Source organism: Chiloscyllium plagiosum, chromosome 17 (assembly GCF_004010195.1).
Source record: "Chiloscyllium plagiosum isolate BGI_BamShark_2017 chromosome 17, ASM401019v2, whole genome shotgun sequence".
Classification (NCBI taxonomy): domain Eukaryota; kingdom Metazoa; phylum Chordata; class Chondrichthyes; order Orectolobiformes; family Hemiscylliidae; genus Chiloscyllium; species Chiloscyllium plagiosum.
This window is the reverse complement of record NC_057726.1, coordinates 47,408,044-47,422,935: the sequence shown is the minus strand read 5'-3', so window position 1 is coordinate 47,422,935 and position 14,892 is coordinate 47,408,044. Positions and strand designations below refer to the sequence as shown.

The 14,892-nt window shown below is 37.8% G+C and overlaps 1 long non-coding RNA gene across 8 annotated transcripts in view; it reads left to right on the top strand.

Moving 5' to 3' along the window:
• The first annotated feature begins 3,380 nt into the window (after positions 1 to 3,380).
• Positions 3,381 to 14,892, top strand: part of LOC122558431 — a 357,678-nt gene continuing 346,166 nt past the window's right edge. For all 8 annotated transcript variants that reach the window (XR_006314136.1, XR_006314130.1, XR_006314135.1 and 5 more), the window contains exons 1-2: positions 3,381 to 3,578; positions 6,028 to 6,083. This is a non-coding gene — a long non-coding RNA (uncharacterized LOC122558431). The remainder of the gene's footprint in view (positions 3,579 to 6,027; positions 6,084 to 14,892) is intronic.

The following is a 14,892-nucleotide window of genomic DNA, read 5'->3' as shown; positions in this document are numbered from 1 at the left end:
CCTTTTCCCACTTTCACTCCATACTCTTTGATCTCTCTAGCCCTAAGAACTTTAGCTATCTTGAACAATTTTGAACAAAAGCAATGGGTTTGAATCCACGCTCAGGTGACTGTGTGGAGTTTACACATTCTCCCCATGTCTGATTGGGATTCCTCTGGGTGCTCCAGTTTCTTCCCTCAGTCGATTGGCCATAGTAAATTGAGGGTTACGGGAACAGGATGGTGGGGCAGTGTATGGGTGGTTGGAACTGGGTGAAATGCCATTCAGAGGGTTGATGTGGACCTGATGGGCCAAATGGCACACTTCTACACTATATGGATTATATAATTCTATGAACAACAGAAGCCAAGTTTTCGGCAGTGTGTGAATTTCAGATGACAGTTGTTCCTGGTCAAATTATATTTTATTGGAAAATCTGAAAGCACTTCATTGCAGTTCTTCCTTCTAACTGTTGTAAAGTCATGTAGCACATCTGTTGACTATATCCTGGAATACCAAATTAGCTGATGCATTTTGGTTTTGCTGGCTGTGGATTTTGATGACCATGATTGTTGTTTTATTTCCTCTTACTGTCTCAGCAAGATTTATGTTATTGCAGGCTTAAATGTAATTTGTGTCTCTGTATGTGGCATGCTTAGTGCTCGGGATTCTTATTGCTGCAGAATGAGAGTTAGAAGAGGACATACTGGATCAAAACCTGGTTTAAGGTTTTATGTTACTAATAGATTTGAAAACAGTCTGCTAACAGTTCCTATAACAGTAAGTCTGCTTTTTGTATTAAATGAAAAAAAAACAGGAACAATGTCATAGCATTCAAACTTGGTACTTCTATTCCAGTAGTTGGAACAGAAATCTCGGATGAGACTCAAGTCAGGATCTCTGCGCATATAATAAGTCTAGAAATTGCTTTGTTGATATTAATGAAAGGACATTTTTATAATTGACTAGTCCAGGTCTAAATTTATTTAAGTTATTATAGATTGGTTAACAACCCTTCTATCATCACAGTGGAATCTCATAACCAATGCATAGGGGCTAACACTATCAAAACATATTTTTGATTGTACTGTATATTAGCATAATTCTCTCATATGTATTTAGAATACATATGCTAAGTGTTCATATCCATCTCATACACTAATATGAAAAGCAAATTTGGGGTCAGGGCCTTTTGATTAGAATTTTATCAAGATTCTAATCACATCTAGAAAGAGTTAACTAATGTGACAGTAAGGTGGGAAAGTAGTATTTTGTTTATGGCATGTACTATCAAATATAAATAAAATAAATCATACAAAGACCCTCACTCTTTTAATGTGGTATATCCAGCTTGATGTGATTTTGGAGCGAGAATCTTACATTGACAATTCCGATCATGACCTTTCGTACGACCCGAAATGTTCATTTGGTTTCACTCTCTGCAGATGCTGTCAGACCTACTGAGTACAGTATTTACAACATTTTCTGTTTTTTTTTTGTTTTGACTGCAGATTTCTGACTTTAACGGTTTGCTGCGTTTGTGTTCTTCGCTTTCTGATGGAAATCCCGATACTTTGCTGATTGGTAGGGGAATCGATATTTTGAAAGGATTAATTCTGCATTGATTTCTCAGGCTCTCGGTCGTAGAGCGAATAGAGCGCCTTTCTTGCCTTTTTATCATATCTGGTATAAACTTCAAGCAGCTTTGTGTTAACTTGAATTTTTATTGAAATAAAGATTACCACTAATTCATTTTCCCCCTGTTGCCATCAACCTCCAATTGTAACCGCAGAGCCATGTGAAGATTATGTTTCAAACATTAATATGTGTGGGAAATGTAACAGCTATCCGTCTCGACAGAGGTAAACGCCTTATTGAGGCTGGTCTGCTGCCTCAGTCTAGGTGTGAAAGCGCTGATCTTATAATAGAAGAGGTCGTTGGGGGGAAGGGGTTGAAGTATGGACCGATTCAACTGTACACATAGCGCAAAGTTTTATGGTATTTTATATATCACTCTTAAGTAATACCAATTACTTGGACCATTCGTAATCGATAGAGGAATGTCACTTTCCGCTGTAGTGTACACCAGCTGATTCGCTGTCTCTCGCACTTTAAGCTCTAAGTGTTTGTTTACTGGTGGATATAAGCGAATAAACGAACCAGGTATCCCCTCTCCAAAACTCATAAAAGGGTAGAAGCAAAAGCAGATTAAAACCATATGAACTAGGATAAATCCCTGCCGATCAACGGATGTAATCTCCTTTGATTCCACCAGATATATTTCCCAACACGAACATATCCCGGTTTATTTAATTCTCTTTGTCTGTTTAGAGCAGCTATCCTGCTCAAGCCCATATCTCAGCGGGCTATCTCGTAAATCGATAGTTTCTAAAGTCTTTGCCCTGCAAAATTAATCAGCGAATTGAATGTCGTATTTGGCCCCTCAATATAATAACGTCTTTTTTACTGTACAATGCGTGCTTTGATAATATTATTCCATGTTAATGGTTGATTGAGATGTTTGTTCTTGCTTTCATCTGTTCATAATCCGTTTTTGTTACTTTCAATTACTTTTTTTCGCGTGGATTAAAGGCTTAATTCTACATCTTTCTGAAATCATCTTTGGTAAAGCTGTATTTACACAGGCGAATGACCAATACTATTACCGAACAGAGAAACATGTCAAAATGTGGACGATACAAAAGTGTACATATGACGTAGCGTTTTTGTCGACAATGGACACTTGTTTTTGTCCATATGCTCGGTTTAATGAATTTCCCTTTAACTAAGAAGAGTTTTTAATGAAATCATGACGCACCTACTTTACTGGACTTTACAAAATGCAAGGAACAACTGTTTTAAAATTATTCACGATCAATCTCCAAATTCTGCGAAGAGGTATCCATTCTCCTGCACTTCGCAAAGCAAATATGATTTAGGAGCACTGGATCTTGGACATAGCAATTGCGCATCATGCCACCTTAAATAACGTTCGATGTCAGTATCTATTTTGTTATACGACCATGTTTTATATTTCCATGCCTTAAACGTCCTGCATCTGCATTATACATACAGCAAAGCGAAAGGAGCCGCTCTTACCACTGTGCAGGTAGCGTTGCTCTCGAAACACTTTAGGGAAACTTGAGTGACAGGCGTACCTGTGAAGCGCGATGCATTCTGGGAATTGTAGTTCTCTCACCACTGGAAAACTTGCAAAACCCAAAATGCAATGCGAGGTCCACGGGCTTGCAGTGGGCGGACGCAATGATTGACCCGCTTCTTGATTGGTTTGTAGGCTCGCCTATTTGCATCGGCTTTCAGCCAGTGCGCGGAGAGGAGGACACTCTATTCCCCACCCCAGCATCAGCATCGACATCACATCCGTTTCGCCCGCAGCGGTTGTCAAGGCAGCGGGCTGGGCGACCGGAAGCACGGTACGGGCCGTGCACCGTCCTGTCACCCTTGGAGACGTGAGTGCTGACCTCGGCGGCGAAGGAGTGGGTTTTTAAACCTGCTCTCCTTCGCCGCCGTGGGGCAAGATGAACTCTTCAGAACTAGTTAACGTCTTTGAAGCGGACATTCAGCACCGGACCAGAGAGGTGAGTCACATGCTGCGTTTATATTCGGTCCCGGCGAATTTAAAACCTCCACTTCTAGTTATTAATTTTTCTTTCCCCTGTGCATGTTTGCAACTAAACGTTTGTTTCATGTTGGAAAATGCACAGGCATACAGAGAAATCGAAACTGACGGCGTTATTTATCGCATCGTATTATTAACGATTTGTTTTTTTTTACAAGAAAAGTTACATGCGTGAACGTTCTCACTGGGGCATTTGAAGTTTTATTCAGCTGGGTATGTTAGCTAACATGAACATTCCTGGGCTCCTCTTCTCGATAATAGGGGAGCCAACAGTCATGTTCAATCTTGGAAATAAGGTGCAATTTTCACTTGCCACACTGTTACCTTTAGAAAGAGTGCGGTACGCGAGGTGGTTGTAAGCGAATGCTCAGGACTCTCTGCTCCTTTCGCCAGCCCTGGGGTCCAGCGTCAGAAGAAACTTGCACCTTGATGTGAAATTCGTGACCCGAAATGGATCGCGTTTATGTTTCGAATCGTCAGTACTTATAAAAAAAAAGCTGATATCCACCAACCGAACGGAAGATGCGGTGTTAAGTTTTTAAATGCTGGGAAGCCTGGTTTGTGTAGCCCTCGTAAAACAAAGCGAAGATTAGAAGAACCCTGCTCGGCGATCAGATTGGCTGACAGCATATTTTCCGAATAAAATGAATTGTTTTCAGAAAATCTGTACACCAAAAGTAACTCTGCTTGATTAATTTATTGTTGTTGTTTTTATATTGGAACATATTTATTGAACGGAATGACTGAATCAGCATTCATTTTAACCAAAGCGTCATATCGCTTTGATTCTTTTTGTTACATTGGTTTTGTCATGTAACAATTGAATACATCGTCAACAACAAACATACTACGTTATATAATTTCTATCTTGGCGACGCAATAGTTATATGAAGTAATCTTCCAAATATGTGGTAATCAAATGCCATTTTGATTAAATGAGAATCAAATGACATTGTCTATTAATTATAAATATTACGATTTTGCCTTTGAACATAAAAACGGGTAGTAAGATACATATATTCGCTTGTTAATTTATGTCAGTCCTGAAACAAATGTTAGTTTTACCAGTATTCTATAGGTGCTTAACATACATAGATTTTTACTGAAAATCTTTAATGTGATTTTAGCATGGTTATCATACAGGTTCTTAGTAATCGTGGGTTTCAAACAGCAATGACAACATAAATAAAACTGAGTGTAATCAACAGTCATATACCACATTTTATCTGTTTTGTGACACAGTTTTAATTATTGAGGTGTTTAATTTATTTGCATTTGTATGTAAATATATGGAATTCCTAAACCAAATTGATGTTCTTTCTATATGTTCTCAGTTGCAATCTGTGTAATGAGTCATTAATTACTGTAGAAGTACACACAGTTTCTTAGCAGGCTGGAAATGGCATTGTTATGCAAATTAGGGATCCAGTGCAATATCTAGACAGTGTTCCCTTGTATTGAAATTTCACTCATTTTGACAGCATCTTTCACTTTCAAGTTGATACAGGGAGAAGAAATTATTACAAATAACACAATGCATTAGATATTTGAGTCAATTTTGTATCGCTTAATACTTATTTTAGAAAGTCATTATGAGAAGCAAATATCAATGTTACAACAATTGCTATTAAGAAATGTAAAATTTCCCTTGTGTTTTTTTGTGAGTATGCTTTGTAAATAGCTATATATCAGTTATTATTCAAAAATCCCTCCAATAAGACACCTGGATGTATGGAAATGTTTATTGATTCCAACTATTCACAATTATTTGCACCTAATTGTGGAAATTACTATTTAAATTTAGAACTCTGTACGTCTTTGTTAAAAAATTCAATGAGCAGGCATCTCTGGGTAACAGACATGTCAATTAACCCACCACAGGTAGTAGACATGATTTGGAGGAGTTTGTGTTGGACTCTTGTATACAAAGTTAAAAGTCGCACAACACCAGGTTATAGCCCAACAGGTTTATTTGGAAGCACTAGCTTTCGGAGTACTGCTCCTTCATCGGGTGGTTGTGGAGCATATGCTGGTCTCAAAAATAGTTTGCAGATCTGAACAATTTGTTTAGAGAAAAAGGTTTAAATGGAAGTTATGCCTGTCTGTCACTTTGGCTTGCCATTGCTTGAGCTTCATCAGATCACAGCTGGGAATGACAGTCTTGTATATAAAGATGAGAAGCTCTCTCTTAAAAATTGTTCACTAAAATAGTCTAATACCTCTCATCTTCTGCTTTTGTCCACTAAAATGTTCTAGATAACATCCAGACTCTGACCAGAAATACTTAAGTACAAAACATTTAACCTAGACTATGTTTAATAAAAATGAATGACAAGAATTGTTAAAATATTTTCACAAAAATGTGGTATAGACATGCTTGTTTGAATGATTATTTTTTATCTTTTTAGACTGAAAACATTTCTAAGATGTGCTTGCAAAAGTTGATTTTATCATAGAAGAGGAGGTAAGGCTGTTTGTCTACTTTTGCAAATTTACAAAAGAAAGAAAATCGTAAGTATTGCCAATGTAATATATGTACTTTCCTTTAAAATGTAGGGGGTTATTATGTGCTCTGCATGTCTAATATTTACTGTATTAATTTTGATTTCTTATTATTCTAATTCATTTGACATTTTATTTAGATTCTATTTATTTTTAGTTGGTTATTTTAGTTAGTTTATTCTAGGTTACTTCACATCTTATTCATGAACCTTTGAGATGGATCATATTCTTATGCCAGAAGAGTAGTCTGAACAGTTTTAAATTTATTTATTCTTCTGTGCATAAAGTTAAGTTGGGTTGGGTTTCACAGCTTTTGAATAGCACTGCTTGATTACTCAATACTACAGAAACTTTGTACTTTAAGATATATTGGATAAATAAACAGCATGTTTAAAGTTTAATATGCTTGCCTTTATTGGTCAGTGCACTGAGTATAGGAGTTGGGAGGTCACTTTGCAGCTGCATAGAACAGTTATTAGGCCACTTTTAGAATACTGCATATAATTCTGGTCTCCCTGCTATTGGAAGGATTTGTGAAACTTGAAAGGGTTCAGAAAAGATTCACAAGAATGTTGCCAAGGTTGGAGGATTTGAGCTATAGGCTGAATAGGCTGGGGATATGGGGTGACCTCATAAAGATTTATCAAATCATGAGCGGCATGGACAAGATAAATAGAGAAGGTCTTTTCCCCTGGGGCGGGAAGTTCAAAATTAGAAGGCATAGGTTTAGGGTGAGAGGGGAAAAATTTAAAATAAATCTAAGGGGCAACTTTTTCATGCAGCGGGTGGTGCTTGTATGGAAGTAGTGCAGGCTGGTTCAGTTACAACATTTAAAAAGCATCTGAATAAGAAGGATTTAGAGGAATATGAGCCAAATGCTGACGAATGTGACTAGATTTATTTCGGACATCTGGTCGGCATGGACGAGTTGGACCGAAGGGTCTGTTTACATTCTATACATCTCTATGACTAAGTGTCAAGTTGTAGCCTTAAAATGAATGCTGCCGCAAAGTTATAGATGACTTTTATTGTTACCAATTTCAGTACATCTATTAAATCTGAATAATGGTGGCCAGATGATCTAATGTAATAAAAGTCAGACTTCTACAAAAACCTTTCCAAGTACAATATGAAGAACAAAGTACATTTTAAGCACAAATGTTTCTTTCCTGATATTAAATTGTAATGCTGTTTTTCAAGGATCTCTTAAAATCTCAAAACAATAGTTTGTATGTGTGTGTAAATATATATATTATATTTATAATAGATATAGCAGGCTGTAATGAAAGATTATCAGATTCTGACACTTCTTTCTTCGAAGAATGTACATTAGTATGTATAATTTACAACATATAATTACAAAGCTGAATGCCAGACTTGGTGTATTTTATAACTACATGAGGAAGCTGAAGGTAGAAGTGCAGTGATACACTTCACGCAAGTGTACTTCTTTGACTTGCTTTAGAATCCATATGTGATTTGTTCTGTAGAATGCTAACCCTTTGCCATTTATAAGTACATGCTTTTTCAAAAAGTCTGGATTATAATCATTGGTAAATTTGTGTATCTTAGTGAAAACATGTTTTGTTTAATTTACACTCCAGTATGTGTAATTTTACAGTTTTAGTGCTTATTTGGAATTCTCAAAGCAATTCAGTTAGTTTAACAATATTGGAAAAGTTAGAGATGAAAGAAAGGACATTGCATCATTATCTCACTCCTCTCATTTTAATCTGCTTATCATATTTATGTTAATTGTGTACTGAATAACACAACTGTTCTGGACCTCTATTCCCTTTATTTGACACAATAATCAAAATGTTTTCACTCTTTAAATTTCTCATTTTATTTAAATTCTTTTGTTCACTCATGAAGCAGCATTTATTGCCTGTCCCTAGTTGCTCTTGAGAAGGCAGCCTTCTTGAACTACAGCAGTTCATGTGCTGTAGATAAACCCACAAAGTTGTTAGGGAGGGAATTCAGGATTTTGAACCAACAACACTGAAGGCAGTGCAATTTATTTCCAAATCAGAATGGTAAGTAGCTCGGAGGGGATCTTGCAGTTGGTGGCGGTTCCCATGCGTCTGCTGCCCTTGTCTTACCAAGTGGTATGGGTCATGGGTTTCAAAGGTGCTGCTTGAGCATCTTTGGTGAATTTCTGCAGTGCACCTTGTTGATTGTACACACTGCTGCTACTGAATGTTGGTGGTGAAGGGAGTGAATGTGGTGCCAATCAAGTGGGCTGCTTTGTTCTGGATGATGCCAAGCTCCTGTGTGTTGATGGAGCTGTGATCAATGAGACAAGTAGGGTGTATTCCATCACACTCCTCATTTGATCCTAATAGATGGTGGACAAGCTTTGGGAGTCAGGTTACTTAATGCAGTTGTCCTAGCCTCTGACATGCTATTTAAGCCATTGTATTTACATTACTATTCCAGATCAACTTCTAGTCAATTGTAGCCCCAGGGTGTTGATAGCAGAGGATTCAGTGTCGACAATGCCATTGTGAATATCAAAGGATATTGGTGAGATGGTCATTTTCTGGCATTTATGTGGTGCGAGTGTTACTTCCCACTTTTCAGCCTAATCCTGGAGCTTGTTCAGACCTTACTGCCTTTGGACATGGACTGCTTTACTCATGGAGGAGTCCAGAATGGTGTTGAATATTATGTTGTTATCAGCGAATGTCCCCACTTCTGACCTTCTGATGGAGGGAAGATTGTTGGTGAAGCAGCTGAAAATACTTTGGGCTAAGGAATGCTCATAGATGTCCTGGAACTGAGATGACTGACCATCAACAACCACCACCATCTTCCTACATGCCAGGTATAACTCCGACAAGTGGAGAGTTTTTTTTTTCCGAATTCCCATGAACTCCAGTTTTACTAAGGAACTTTGATGTCACGTGCTGTCACATGTGGCGTTGATGTCAAGGGCAATCACTGTCACTTCACCTCTGGAAGTCAGCTCTTTTGTCCTTGTTTGAACCAAGGTTGTAATGAAATCAGGAGCTGAGTGGCCCTGGTGGAGTGTCACTGAGCAGGTTATTGCTGAGCAGGTGTTGCTTGATAATACTGTTGACAACATTTTCCAACTCTTTTCTGATGTTCGAGTAGACTAATCGGGCGGTAATTGGCCAATTGGGGTTTGTTCTGCTTTATGTGTACAGGACAAACCTGGGGAATTTTCCATATTGTTGGGTAAAGGCTAGTGTTGTAACTGTACTCTAACAGCTTGGCTAGGGGCATGGCAATGTCTGGAGCAAAAGTCTTCACTACTATTTCAGAAATGTTGTCAGGGCCCATAGATGTTACAGCATCCAGTTCCTCCTACCATTTTTTTTTTGATATCACGTGGGGTGAATTGAAGTGGTTAAAGACTGGCAGCAGTGATGCTGGGGTCGTTTAGGAGGAGACTAAGACAGAGGTCAATTGGCCCATCGAGTCTGCACTAGCCTTCCAATTAGCATCCGACTCTATCTCTATGTTAGGTTATTTCCCCGAGGTGAGATGCAATTCGTGCACACCAACTTCTGCAAACAGTTAAAGTTTTTCAAAGCCTGTACAAGCTAGGCGACTCCATTGACACTCTTCGTAGACATGTGAAGTTGATTCAAAGAGGCCCCGAACAAAGAAAACACATCCCCTTTATACAGGGCAGTTGGTAATGCTTACAGGTACTCTGGCCACTCCCCACCACCACTACCCCAACCTCCCAGGTACTGTGGTGGGATGAGGTCATCCTCGGATATAATGTAAATGCCCTAATCCTGGGGAATCGTTATGGAAATGATTTCCTGACTCCATGATTCCCCAAGACAATATAGGTGTGATATGTCCTAGCTTCAGTATCAGGGGACGATCACGTAAACTAATTTGATTGGCTGTGGGATGGCTATGAAAGCATTTCTGAATGGAAGGGACTGAATGAGAGTTAAATTTGATAATAGCAGGAGAGTAGTAGTAAATGGCTACCCAAGTGAAGTATGAGTCATCCACATTCATGCACGAATGTCGTCCCCACTCACTTCCAGAATGTTCAGCTTCTGGAGAAAGTCCATACAGTTTAACCCTTTAATATTACATTAATATCCAGATAGTGCAATTTAATCTTTTAACATTGCACCTGTAACCCCATTTACCATGGACGCTATAGGGCAATTTAGCATATCCAAACTGCCTAACCATGGACTATGGAAGGAAACTTGAGCATCTGGTGGAAACCCACACAGATGTGGGGAGAACGTGCAAACGCCACACAGACAGTCTCCCAAGACTGGAATCAAACCTGGATAATGTACTGGGTTCTTCTGGTTGCAGGCTATTCCAAATGCTTCGGTCTTGTCTTTTGCACTGATGTGCTGAGCATCCCCATTGCTGAGGATGGAGATATTTGTGGAGCCACCTCCCATAGCGAACCACTTATTAACCACCATTCATAACAGGATATTGTATGACTTCAGGGCTTCGATTTGGTCTGTTTATTTTTACTTATGTCCTGTTGTGCCAACATTTATACCATTTAATGTTTGTATTTTCATCTGGTCTTCCTGTTAACTGGCAGTTTTCTGTTATTATTATTTAAAGTTTGCTGATATTTCTTTCAATCACTCTTGCATTCCCGAACCTCTCAAACATCTACATACCTTTTGAGACAGAATTGTATAGATCACATTAATGTGTTTCAGGAGTTCAGGATCCTAAAATTCCTTGCTAACCTTTCTGTCGCCCCCTTGTCTATAATCTGGAGTGGGTGGAGTGGGACAGAGGAAGCGTACAATGGTCTGCTTGCCCTCATCTCAATTGAGAGCCTTAAGAGGGCAATGGTTGTCCAATTGAGGGTTGCTCTTCATTTTGTGACTGCTTTGAAAGGTTTCAGGGCACAAGCAAAGCCAACTTCTGATCTCTGTCATGAAGGTTAGGGGGTGCGGTAGTGGCTTCACCTCCCTCCTCACTGGTCCTAACTTAGAATCTGGGGACTGTTTGTAAAGTCAGGCTTATCCACTGTTGCTGCTGGGACCGCAGAGCTGTCAGTCAATTCAGTTGGCCAGCTGTTCCCTGGATGCAAACCTTTGCAAAAGTGAAGGGCAGAGGTCTGTTTCCAGCAAGTTGATGTTCTGTGGAATGTTAAATAGCTGTGGGGCTGTTGCGATCAGCAGGGGTACATTTACACTGACTCTTTGGGTAGCAGACAGGAAACCCCATTAAATGATAAGTGTGAGGTAATGCATTTTTAGGAGGTCTAATATGGGAAGGATTTATGCAATGATTGGAAGGTCACTAGGGTATCCTGAGAAATGCAGGAACCTTGATGTTCAAGTTCATAGATCCCTGTAGATGTCAGCATATAGAGTTAGAAGAAGGCACATGGGATGTTTGTTTTCATTAGCTAATGCATAGAATTTAGGAGAAGTGAAGTCTTGTTGCAACTATAGTAAGCATTAGTTATATCTCAGAATAATGTGTGTACTTCTGGTTGGAGGATGGTGATTGCATTGGAGAGAGTGCAGAGGAGATTATCAGGATGTTGCTTAAGATAGAAATTCTATATGAGGGCAGAGTGCATAGCTGGGTTTGTTTCTTCAGAAGTAGAGGAGCCTTAGGGGGAATTCTGATTTGAAGTATGCAAAATTATGAGAGACTGTGTTAGGGTAGACCATGAAAATCGTTTCCCTATGGCAGATGTGTCTGAGACCAAAGGGCATGCGTTTTAAGGTGAGGAGTAAGTAGAGTGGATCTGAGGAAAAGATTTTTTACTCAGAAGGTCGTAGGAAGATGGAATGTACTGCCTGAGAGAGTGGTGGAGGCAGGTACTCTCACAACATTTTAAGAAGCATCTGGGTGAGCACTTAAAACACCCAGGGCATAGTAAGCTAAGGACAGGGTGCAGGTAAATGGGATTAGTATAGTTTAGTGTTTGTAGGTCGACTTAGACATGGTAGGCCGAAGGGCCTGGTTCTGTGCTGTATGACTCGATGAGTGAGTCACGGTGATAACCTAGTACTCTATCAGTGAATGACAAAGAGTTGACATAACTTTGATGGACTTATTGTGCTGTTTTTAGTTACATTGCACTTGCTTTTCACCTTGTGTTCACTCATTCCTATTCCTTGCATAATTTAAAATTTAGACAACTAAATGAGTATGAGGAGCTATGCACGATGGAGTTTAATAATAAAGGTAAGACTTTGCACTTTGCATCTGACTAAAAACAAAGAATATTTTCTTAATGATGAGCAATGGTATGCTGTGGAAGAGTAAAGGAATTAGGGAGTCCATGTACCCAAATTACTAACAAGCTCATGTATGGGTAAAAATAAAATGTAATCAGCAAGGTTAAGGAAATGTTGGCCTTCATCTCTGGTGGATTGGAATACAAAAAATAGGGAATTTATGGTTTGGTAATACAAAGCTTTGGCTAGACCCCAGCTGGGGAAACTGTGTTTAGATATGTTAATTAAACTACAGGAAAGATATGTTGACTTTAGAAAGAGTGCAGATTCGCTAAAATCACATCAGGGTTAACACATCAGGGTTAAAGGGTGATCAGTATAAACTTTTAGAATTGGATCTTGTAGTATACGATATCATCTAATGCCATATGGGATTACTGTTGTGTACTTATTATGAACCGACCATTGTTTTGAATTTAAGGAAAAAGGCAAAATTTACAAATGAGAAAAGGCTCAGTGGACCATTGCAGGTAATTCCAGGCTCAACCAGCATTGCACACATTTCATCTTGAACGCTCCACATCTTGTTGCTATTACCTTCCTGGTTTATTATTCTGACAATGAAAAAACATTTCTAATATGTTGTATTTCTATTTAATTAAATCTAAATATGTGCCTTTTGGTCTTATCTGCATTTGTTCTTTAAAAGTCAACTTATCTGTATTAATACTATGTGTACCTTGATTAGGTTAATGAACAACTCACTATAAGTTTAAATGGAAATGGATTCTGCCAAATATTTCTTTGAAACGGGTTTTTAAAAAGATGTATCTATTAACTTAAGTTGGATTTTCCTTTCTACAACAACATTCAAGTAATAAGGTGTACCTGGATTTACTCCATTGAATACACAGGGCAATTAATGGAATGCACAACTTAGAAAACACTACTTCAGCTTGATGCATTTACTTGTAAGTATCATCATATTAATTTTTTAAAAATCACCCAACAATAACAAAAAACTTTTAAAACTACTTATTTGATAGCAAGATTATTGAATTATATATGACAGATCATTGGTTGTATACTATTGGAAGTCTGGGCATCAGTACCATGGTTCCTCAGCATTGCAAATGTTTTTGTTTGAATATGTGCACGTTTTCTTGGATTTTGGAGTACTCAAATCGCATGAAAATGAATCTATTAAGTATATTTATTTGGACATTGAAGATTAGTTCAATTACTGGAGTATACAATGTGCTACTATTGTTAATATTAATCATTTCAATGACAATACCAGGTATTCATGACTTGAGTGTACATTGCCTTTCTGTAGGAGCTATAAAGACAGGAATATAATGAATCTGCTTCAACTTTTAAAAGAAAACTGTTCTTCCAATAGAGTTTACAAACTGAATAATAGTTGAATCAGTTTCTCCCCTACTGTTGTTAGAATACAGAATGGACTCACAAACTTTTGGCATTCACCTGTACCTGTGTTTTTGTTTTGCCGCTGTTTACCTATCGTTTGTTTATCTATGCTATTTAACTATGTGATCTGCCTGTATTGCTCGCAAGACAAAGCTTTTCACTTTACCTCAGTACACGTGACAATAAATTCCATTCAATTCTTTCAATTCAAATTTTAAAATTTATTATGTACTGGTGTCCACCCATTAACTTATGAAGAATAATTAGACATCTCAATATTTCAGCAAATGTTTAAAAAAAGTTTGTGTTTCACAATATTTATACATGACCCTTAATAAACTCAGCTTCTAAAGAAAAATGAATGTGACAGAAACTTTTTTCCCTGTTTCATTAAAATGCTAAACTGTCAACTCAGTAATTCAAAATTCCTTTGTATGCTTACAATTCATTGGCTTTAATGGATACAGTTGTTGTGGGATAGTTTGCTCTGCGTTTCTATTCCAAAAGTAATTTTTTAACTTGTTTCAATTGTTTTGAATTTTCTTTCACTGTACACATTGCAACACAAAAAATTTTGCAACTCTTAAAAAGTCAATAACTAAAAATAAAGCTCTTATCTATAAAGTTTTGTGCATTTCTGTGCTCTATCCCATTGTCATATTCTGTTGCTTTTTTGATATTCCATGTGTTTTTATTGTCAACCATTATATAAATTTAGAAACTCTGTGTGACAAATTTAAGTTCTGCAAAACAGCATGCACTTCATGATGTGCACCAGGTTTGAAATATTACATGTAGTTGTGAAGTTTTGCGTTATTTTCACTCTTCTTACCTCCTCTCCTGAAAAAAACCTTTCCCAGATGTAGGAGCTATAAAGACAGGAATATAATGAATCTGTCAAATTTAATATTACAGTATATTTGAATTGTCTAGAATGGTGGATATCACTTGCATGAAAAAATTACTATTCTAGAAAAAAAAAGTTCAAAATTATTTAGCTCATTACCCTGTTCAGAATTTTACAAAACGTTCATTGGCTATCTGTTATTTTGGCAACATGGTCATTGTTTTGTGTTTACAGCAAGAATGGGTCAGACACTGGAATTTTGCCTCGAGAACCAAGTGCAGCTTAGATTAGTCAGATGAAAATTTGGTGTCAAGGAATGT